The sequence below is a fragment of the Psittacula echo genome (assembly GCF_963264785.1).
Source record: "Psittacula echo genome assembly, chromosome: 4".
NCBI lineage: Eukaryota > Metazoa > Chordata > Aves > Psittaciformes > Psittacidae > Psittacula > Psittacula echo.
In genome coordinates, this window is record NC_137738.1 from 20,572,072 (window position 1) to 20,581,178 (window position 9,107).

Sequence of the window (9,107 nt, forward strand, 5' to 3'; positions counted from 1 at the left end):
GGGTGTCTTGTGATGTCTACTGACCACTGCATATGCACTGGCTCAGGTCATCCCAGAAACAGCTGAGCAGGTTGATGGATCTCTGTGGCATGCACCAGACCCTAGCACCCACCAGCAGGAAACAAAGTTGCATGTGGCCAGGCACGTATTTCCAGCCACAGCATCTCATCATCACTCCCACTAACACCTTCTCTCAGGAGTGAGGAGAGGGGCCGTGGGCAGTCTAACAGGGTTTGAGCCCTAGCACGGGCAGACTGGAGAGCAGATTGCTTGCGGAATTAAAGCCATGGGAGCACGCTAGCAGGAGCTGGCTGGCAGGCAAATCATTCTCTCCTCAGGGCAAGCACTGTTTATTCCCCATGCTGTCTGCAGCCCTCTACCTCTGAAGGCATAATGTGCCTGGGTACCATGGTGAGCACAGTGACAATACAACGAAGACATGATTTCTCCTCCTTGGCTCTCCTGCCAGCAGGGCTGGCCTGGCAATGTGGACACATAGCCAGAATGCTTTTTAGGGTCTGTTTGCCTTGGACTCAAAGCCACAAACACTTCGTAGCCTGCAGCTCTGCCACACAACAGTCCACACGCTTTTTCTCCCTGGGAAACTGGGCTGCTGATGTATACAAGATCCTTTCCCAGATGTCTTGCCAGCAGCCACACCCTTATGCTAGAGCACTTATTCAAATAGGAAATAATCAGGCATGGGTCCTGGGCTGCTGCCAAGGCACAGGTCTGCCATTCTGCAGATAGGGCCTGAGGGTTTCTCTGAAACACAGCTGCACAGGAACAAAATACCCAAGCACTGGTCCACTCATCTTTTGTCCTCCTTCCCTCTGGCTCTGAAAACAACCGAGCTAATTCTTTCATCCAATCAAATAGGCCAGTGCTAGGGGATATCCTCTGTGCTAGGAGATACCTCTGAGGATGGGAGAAAGGGAGCAGAACAAGCAAGCAGTCCCAAAGCAGGCAGCAGGGCTCAGAGATGAGCATGGCCAGGGTAGTTGTGCTCAGCATCTCACCAGATGGGAAGATGGACCACTTTTAGCTCTTTGTCGGTTTTATTTGTACTGACTTGGGTTAGGAAATCAGGAAATGCTTCTTTTATTCAAGCATTATTGCATTTTTATGAGTTATTAATGAAACATCTATAGGCTCCCATGTATCTGATATTACTAAAATCTTCATAAGCTTGGAGAAGCGGGACAAGGTTCAGTGACATTCAGACTACAGGTGGTAGCAGAGATTGCTCCCTTGCCTCTTTTTTAATGTACAATAAATAGACGTTACAATTACAAGATGAATGGAAAATATCCAGGACACTTGCAGAAAGCAGGTTCAGTTTAATTTTATCAAACTGTTTGACACAAAATGAAACTCAAATATACTGATGATATATATTACAAGATAATTTTCCAGCTTAAATGAAATTACCGAGATATCATTGGAATATCATTGGTTGAAGAGGCTCTGTGCTGTCTTTGAAAATACGCAGAGAGAGAGACAAGCATCTTCTGTTTCCTGAAATAGATGGATTGGTAAAGTCAATATAAACTCCAGACTGTTTCTTTCAAGCAGTAAAGCAGAGGCTGAGATAGAAGTAACAAAACGGCAAGTAGCCAACAAGCCAATCCACAAGCACAAGGGGGGTTAGGGCCGATTATTAAATACACAACAGGGCATCTTGATTAAGGATTTTCATTATGAAGCCATTTATTTAACCTGTGATTTAAGTAACATTAAATCACGTAGCACATGAGGTAGGGAGGAGACATAGGGAAGATGTTCAGCTGGTGGCAAAGACAATATCCTTCCAGCACTGGAGGTCTACCCCATGTCCACTTTAAGTTTTCCAGATAAACAACTACAGTAAACAAACATGCATCCAGTGAATGATGTGAAGTCTACAGACTTCATGTTGCCTCTGCAATCTACATTCATAACCCTGAGCGTATGGCACTGTACAGCACTTAATTTCATGAACACGTACTCTTTTTCCACAGGGCTTCCTCTACTTTAACTGTATGCACAGTTATTCAGATCAGCTATTTGCCTTCCTTACCCGGTGCATGGTGCGCAGGCCTGTTTTCCAGAAGCAGCCCTGTAAACATCATTACTGAATTTCCTTGTGGTCTTACCCTCAAGTCAGAGAACTTCAAAAAATCAATGCATGCTTCTTCATAGCATGCATAGGAAAGAGGATGGTGCTGCCCCATAATAAAAGAGAAAGATCAAAGTTGCCAGAAGTTTCTTGATATTTGTGAGTGCCAAAATGAATTTCCCAAAGCTGTTGGCAAGCTTACAGCATTTTAGACATTCAGTGTGCAGCTCCCACTGATTTCCCCTCCAGGTGTGCATGCTCAGCACTGCCACAAATACTGTCTACAGGAAAAAACAGAGCACACAGTGAGTGACAAACAGAGAAAGTCTGAGTGGACTCCGCTGCTGCCCAGACAGAGAGGAGTCAGTGTGTTTCTCCAGCAGAACATGCCTCTGCCTCACCTATCAGACACTCCTCGCTACTCTAGACAGCCACACCAGTGACACCGGTGGCACTCAGGGTAGTTGACCCAGAGTAGGTTCCTTTTCCGCAGCCCAATTCCTACCTAGATCAGCCAGCCCTATGTGCTGAAGGAGGCAGAAGTCATACCAAAATATAGTATGTGCTCATGTAACCAGAGAGCTGCAGAATGTCTCTTGAGCACAAGGCAGAGACATTCTTCATGCTTTGCATCTCCTAACAGAGTGACCAACTCTGCAAAACTTTAACATAAAGTACTGCAACAAAACCCCAAATCTTTCAAATAAAAATTGGAAAAAGTATTTTGTCAAACGGATTTGTAGTGATCATCCATTTCGTCTGCCACGGAAAAGTTACTAGTTTCAGTTAAGTAATAAAGGTCTGCTGTCCAGATATGCTGTGTTAAACAAGCTTCTCTTCATAGAACAGCCACTGGTTAAAGGAAAGGCAGGGAGGGACCAGGACACCCACTTTGTCTGGGACTTTCACAGCTATCTGCAGACAACAGATGAGCAGGAAGACTGAGGTCTCATGGGTTCAGTTCCAGGATGCGGGCAGTCATCAGGACAAGCAGTTGCACACTATTCTGCTGTTACACGTTCCCTCAATTCTTTGCTTCTGTAGGCAAAAAAAAAAAAAAAGATAAAAAGCATTAATAACAATCAAGTCCCACCTCCAAATAAGTCCACAAATGATAAGAAACAGGAAGAGTCCAGTACCTCTTCTGGACAGATCATGTTATGTGTATTTTCAGTGTGAGCCCGGCTATTTAATCTTGTAACAAAAGTGTTTGAAGAAAGGTCAGTTGCATGTAAGTTTAAACAGTAGCTGATACTCATGGCATGAGTCTGATGCACGGTCATGGAAAGCAGAAATTGCAATTGATTTTGCTACGCAGTCATTTCAACGTGACAGAGGTCTTTCCCGCACTCTCTGGGAAGCATCCGTTTCAGAATGCCTTGGAGACGTTACCTCATTAATTTTAATGAGAAGCCCAGACGTGCGTCTGACACAACCATAAATTGTTATTTCTGTGCGTGCATGTATGTATGTGTTTAAAAGAGCTCCCTGTGTTACCCCATGAAGGACCTGACTGTGTTGCATGCTGACATCCGCTATTGAGGCACACGTCACCTTGGCTCCACCACACAGCTCCCTTTTATGCTTCGGCCACCCTTTGCAAATTGCCTTCGTGCCTTCTCCCTGCCATGCCCTGCATGCACAGACCTTCTTCCGTGTCTCAGAGAGGAGCGAGAGCTCCTCCCACTCCAGACACGACTTCAGACTGAGACCATACCATCACCCTCAAAATACCCTTGCTCAGACACAGACCTGACAGCCAAGTATTCACATCAGTTCCATCCCGTGCCCCGCACTGTCCTGTTTAAGCCCTGCAGTCCCCAAGAAGCCCCTTCAAAACCTCTCACAAAGGACAAGCTTAAGGTTGGCCCCACACTGCAGGGCTGAGGATTGACAATGACACTCTCAGCCCTAGGAAGGGGGCAAGTGAGGTGAAATATGACAGCTTGCTCTCCTGTTTTCCCAGTCTGACTGCCCACCCTGCTCTGTGGCTGACCTTAGAGGCACAAGCCACCAAAGGAACACATTGCTGAGGGAAAACCCCTCACTCAGAATATCTGCCGTGGGAGGGATCTGGCTTTGTACCTCCTGTAAATGAGCGTCATGTAAAACTGGTGCCCTCAATGCAACCCATTCACCGGTGACCATGAGCTCAAATCCCAAGTGTCTGCTGCGGGCAGCGGTTGCTGGCTACTTAAGTGGCACTGCCACACAGTACAAAAGCCGTTTGTCCCTGCAGTGATGCCATATTGTCTTACATAAGAAGTAGAATGAACAGCAAAAGGTCATCTCCCATGGTACCTGTGCTCCTAAAATGCCTTCCTCCCACGTCTGCATTTCAAAGGTGACCCATTTCCCCTTCTAGAAAAATCTTTGCTTCCTCTCTTTGCACAATTACCTTACTTCATGAGGTGCTTACTTGTTCTGGGGAGCAACTTTGCAGTGTTTCTCGTTGAGGTTCTCTGCCATTCCCTTTTCTCAGCTACTTGCTAGGCGTTGTACCACCACATGCAGCTATGGGCTGTTTTCAACCCATATTTCTGACCCTACTCTGATCATCTCAGACTTGGGAGGAGATGTTTGATTTGTTTTTTCATGTTTCACTTTGCCCAGCTGCTATCTGTTTATTCAGTGAATACCCCAAACTACGGAAAACTTGATCATCTCTCTCTGTCCTCGTAGGACAATTCTTGCACATAGTTTGTCAGTCACTTGGGTATTCCCACGCTATATATTTATGGGTATATTTATGTTGTTTTTAATCTATCTCATTAAAGGCCACCCACCAGCTCTTTTAAAAGAAAGGCTGCATCTGTTCAATGAACAAGTTATAGATCTGCATTTGTAAACTTTGATTCAACTCAGATACTCGTGTGACTTGGGCTTCCTCCGCTCTCTGTGTCCTAATTAGCATCTGCCCTTTTGTAAACATCCCAGGTAGTTCGGCAACACGGAGTCTTTGTATCTTGTGTGACTGCGTATGAGTGCATTGCCATTTTGTCTTAATTATAAATGTAGGAAGTCTCTATTACTGACAGTATTTCAGAATTCGAGGGTGTCCAACTCATCCCAAAGACACAAAGCAGCTTCCTCTCCAGCCTGACTGGGTACATGTAAATGGAAACCTGAAAAGCCACAGTTTTTGTCTCATTGTCAAACCTAGCAGTTAAAAGTCATTGTCCCCTCAACCATACGTGCATAAATGTACTTTGGGTTTGTATGGTTTTGCTGCTTGCCAAAAGCAGCTTATTTTGTTAAATGGAAAGTTTTTATTGAAAGTTTGTAACTAAATCTCCTTTGTCAGACTCATTGTTTTCTGTTGCAATTGCTTCCATGTTTACTGCAAACTAATCTGTTCTCTGCTTTCTGTTTACCCTGGCACTGTTTTTTGTGCCCTGCTATGCATCTTTAAGTAGATTCATTACCACTGGCCCACTGCTTGTTAACACTTCCAAGTGCTGGTTTCACTAGATGCCCAAGTCTCTGGTCCTTGTCAACTCAAGTCCATTTCAGCAGTAACCTCCTCTTGTGGTCAGACACCACAAATCACCTGCCCTGAGATCAGCTGCCAAACAGCTATTAATGAGCAAGGTTTAGTTTCAGCCAGCAAAACTATAAAAATGGTCAACAGCATCTCCTGACAGGAGGCCTCTTGTACAGTTGCCTCTGGGATGTTTCTTAAGGCCCAGAGAGCAATCGCTGTCATGCTGGAATGGGCTGCTGATTTCTCATGCCTCAGAGATAAAGCCTTCTTGCTTCTACTTTCTTGAAATACCATTTGCTTCTAGACAAGCTCAGACCTAATGCAACCCAATTCTTCTGACTCTTCACCAGGCTTTTTTTTAAGCTTATGGACTCAGTCTAGGTTTAACAGATTTGTTTCGTTCTGACACTGTACAAGACTATTAGAAGATCCCTGCTGCCAGGGATCCTGGAGTGAAAGACCAGGCATTCTCACCTGGTACATGTTGTGTGGCAGCATGCAAGATGTAAACACAATGTCCCATTCAGACTGCTCGTAGCCAGGGAAGCAATGGAGAAGCTTTCTCCCTAACAATTATTCTTTCTCTGGTCTTGTTTTTCATGGTTTCCTTTTTCCTCCATCCACCAGCTTTCTGCCTCCTCCCTTTCTTCTCGCAGCTTCCAGTGTGGTCTCGTCTCTTTCTGCCTTCAGCCTTGCATTTAATTTTGCCTTTGGCTGACTGTGCAAAATTACCTCCCATCCAGGGAACAGCAATTCTCTACGCTTGGTGAGCCGCTAACAGGACTCTGTCAAAAAAGCTCCCATATGAGCAGCACGATCTTTGCAACCCCAGCTTTTTACATCAGATGGAGGGAGCCGCGTTTCACAGAATATGGACTTGCTCTGAGGCTGGGATCTACTGTTTGAGTTTCCATCCCTCGGGTGCAAGTGAATCTGAGCTTAAATGGGACATGTCCTCCAGTTCCTGCTTCTAAAAGTAGAACCCATTTAACTCAGCAGATTGCCCAGATGGAACAGGCTATTTACAGCTGTACCTGAAGCTCTGATAAGATAATGGATATGTTGTAAATACCTATCATATTATGTTGCCTTTGGTTAGTGTTTGGGATTACACATGAAACAAATGGCTCCAAGGATTGAATGACATCTCAGGGTTCCCCCTTGAAGTGAGGTGGGAATATCATAGGATTTAAATTTGTTTGGTTTCCTGGAAATTTCCTAGAGACCTGATAAAAATAAACTGATTGGATGGTAAACAGCATGTGTTGCAGCTTGGTTTCAATGCAGGGTGTCAGGGTGGGCCATTCTTCCACTTCGTTCATTTCATGTACATTTCATTAAGTGAGAGTGGACCTGACATTTACTGAAACTATTAAGGACCTGGAAAAAGAATGAAGTTGAAGAGGTTAGAATAAGGAAGCAAGCAGAAAACAAGTGTGCACATCATGGGGTGAAAGAGAATGTGTTCTTCGTTCCTTCCTCTGCCCTCTCTCCTTTCCTAAATTTAGTCTTCTTTCAGAGTAAAGAGAAGACAGGCTTCAGGTTACCCCAAAGTTCTCCTAAATTCTGCTGTTGGTGATGGATGTGGGAAGAAAGTGCAGAAAATGGCTATTAGAAGAGGGTTTTTCCAGCCCAGGTAGCTGTTACAGGCAAAACCTAGATAACGGGGATGTGAGGCAGGCTGGTCCGGAAAGGAAAAGACTGGCATGGGTCATCTGTACTGTGCTGTTAGAGAACAGGGAAGATTTTCCAAGGGGATTGGGTGGGGGTTAGGGTGACTCTTGGCAAAGAGACAGGGGAAGGACAGCAATCTCCAGCTCTTGTTTGGGGATGGGCAATCAACCTTTTCACTTTCTCTGCACTGCAGTTGCCACAGCATACCAAGAATTACTTGCAGACCACTGTTGCACATGCTAGGAAGCAGCCGAGGTGCTGCTCTCCACCAACATTCAGCATGGCTGATCTCGTGTCCACTGAAATGCTTCACAGAAAGCACCCCTCGAGTAGGAGACGTTATGAGACCTGCACATCGTTGTGCTCACAGACCACACACAAACCACAGCCAATGCTGGACGGTCCATTTTCTTTGTCTTCCTCTTGGAGAGAAGGGAGATCCCATTAAATGCGAAAGTTATGCTCTGCTGTCTGCCCCAGTTTCCTGTCTACATGAGTGCTGTAAAAGCAGCTGGTTTTAACCTTTGGGGCACCAAGCAGAGCTCATCAGCATCTGTCGTGAGGTCATTAACAAGGCATACAATTTTTTGCTTAATTTAATTAAGCAGATTTTTCTATTTAATTGCTGAACCCATCCATCGTTTGGCTGCGTGTGTCACGGTGGTTATATTCACACAGGCACTCCCAATCTGAGCTGCTGGAAAAAAGAATCCCCTGAATGATGCCTGCAGCACAGCAGAAGACATGGTTCTTTCGCCATAGGAAACCATAATCAAGTTCATATGTATCACTTAAATCCACTATAATGTCTGTGCTTCCAGTAACTGCTGCTTGACCCGTTAGGTGGAACAACTGCAAAGTATTCAGCTCCTCTGGTGTCAGAGCTGGAACCACAGCAGAGCTACCTGGAAAGTCAGGAATATTTATAATGGCAGCAAAAGTTAGCAGCTGGTCTGTTACTCCAGGATTCAGGAGACATCAGCTCCCCTCCAGGTTCGGCCACCGTGTCTTCATTTTCACTGCCACCTTTTGTCCGTCCTCTCAGAGATACAGACTCCCTCATTAAGAGCCCATACAGTGTCTAGCATAACAGGGCCTTGACCCTGTGCAGCCCTAGGCCCTGCCTTCATAAATCAAGTACAAGAATGGGATTACAGCACTGTCACCCGACAGTAATAACATGTGCTCCAGGTCACAGACACTGAAGGGCAAGAACTGCTCATTAAGGACAGGAAAAATACAAGATTTTTCACTTGACATTATCAGGGAAACATGTTCATTCGTGTTTACAGAGTTATTGTAAGAGCTTCCGGCAACATAGATATCCTCTGACGGCAATAGTGAAACTGTACATAGCTGCTCCAGGCTGACCTCCAAAACCGAACAAAGCCCCCAAGACAGAAGGAGGATTTGGGGCCCGGAGGAAAGGCCCAGGCAGTGCTAAACTCTTGGCTGATGGGAGGTTCTGTGCTGCCCCAACCTGCCAAGCCCTCATGTATTCCTCAGTTAGACCAGAGCTGCCAGACACAAGCCTCCCAGCATTCCTGCACTGCTGCAAGTGACTGAGGACCTGGGGCTGGATTCACAGGCATTTTAGCCCCACTGCCAAACACATCTGACCTTTTCCTGCTTGGCTCAAAATGCAGCTCAGGGCCAGTGGCAAACTCTGCAGCCTCTGCCAGCCCCGAAGGAATTCTGGCCAGTACTGGCACCTCAGCATAGGCCCCAAGTGTCTTGATTTCAGAAAGAAAAGACTTTCTTCTGTACATTTGCAGCCTGCCTTTTGCTTTTCTAAAGAAGAGATTTTCATTCAAGCAAAACAGCATTTGTAACCCTCTCCCCAAAATAACC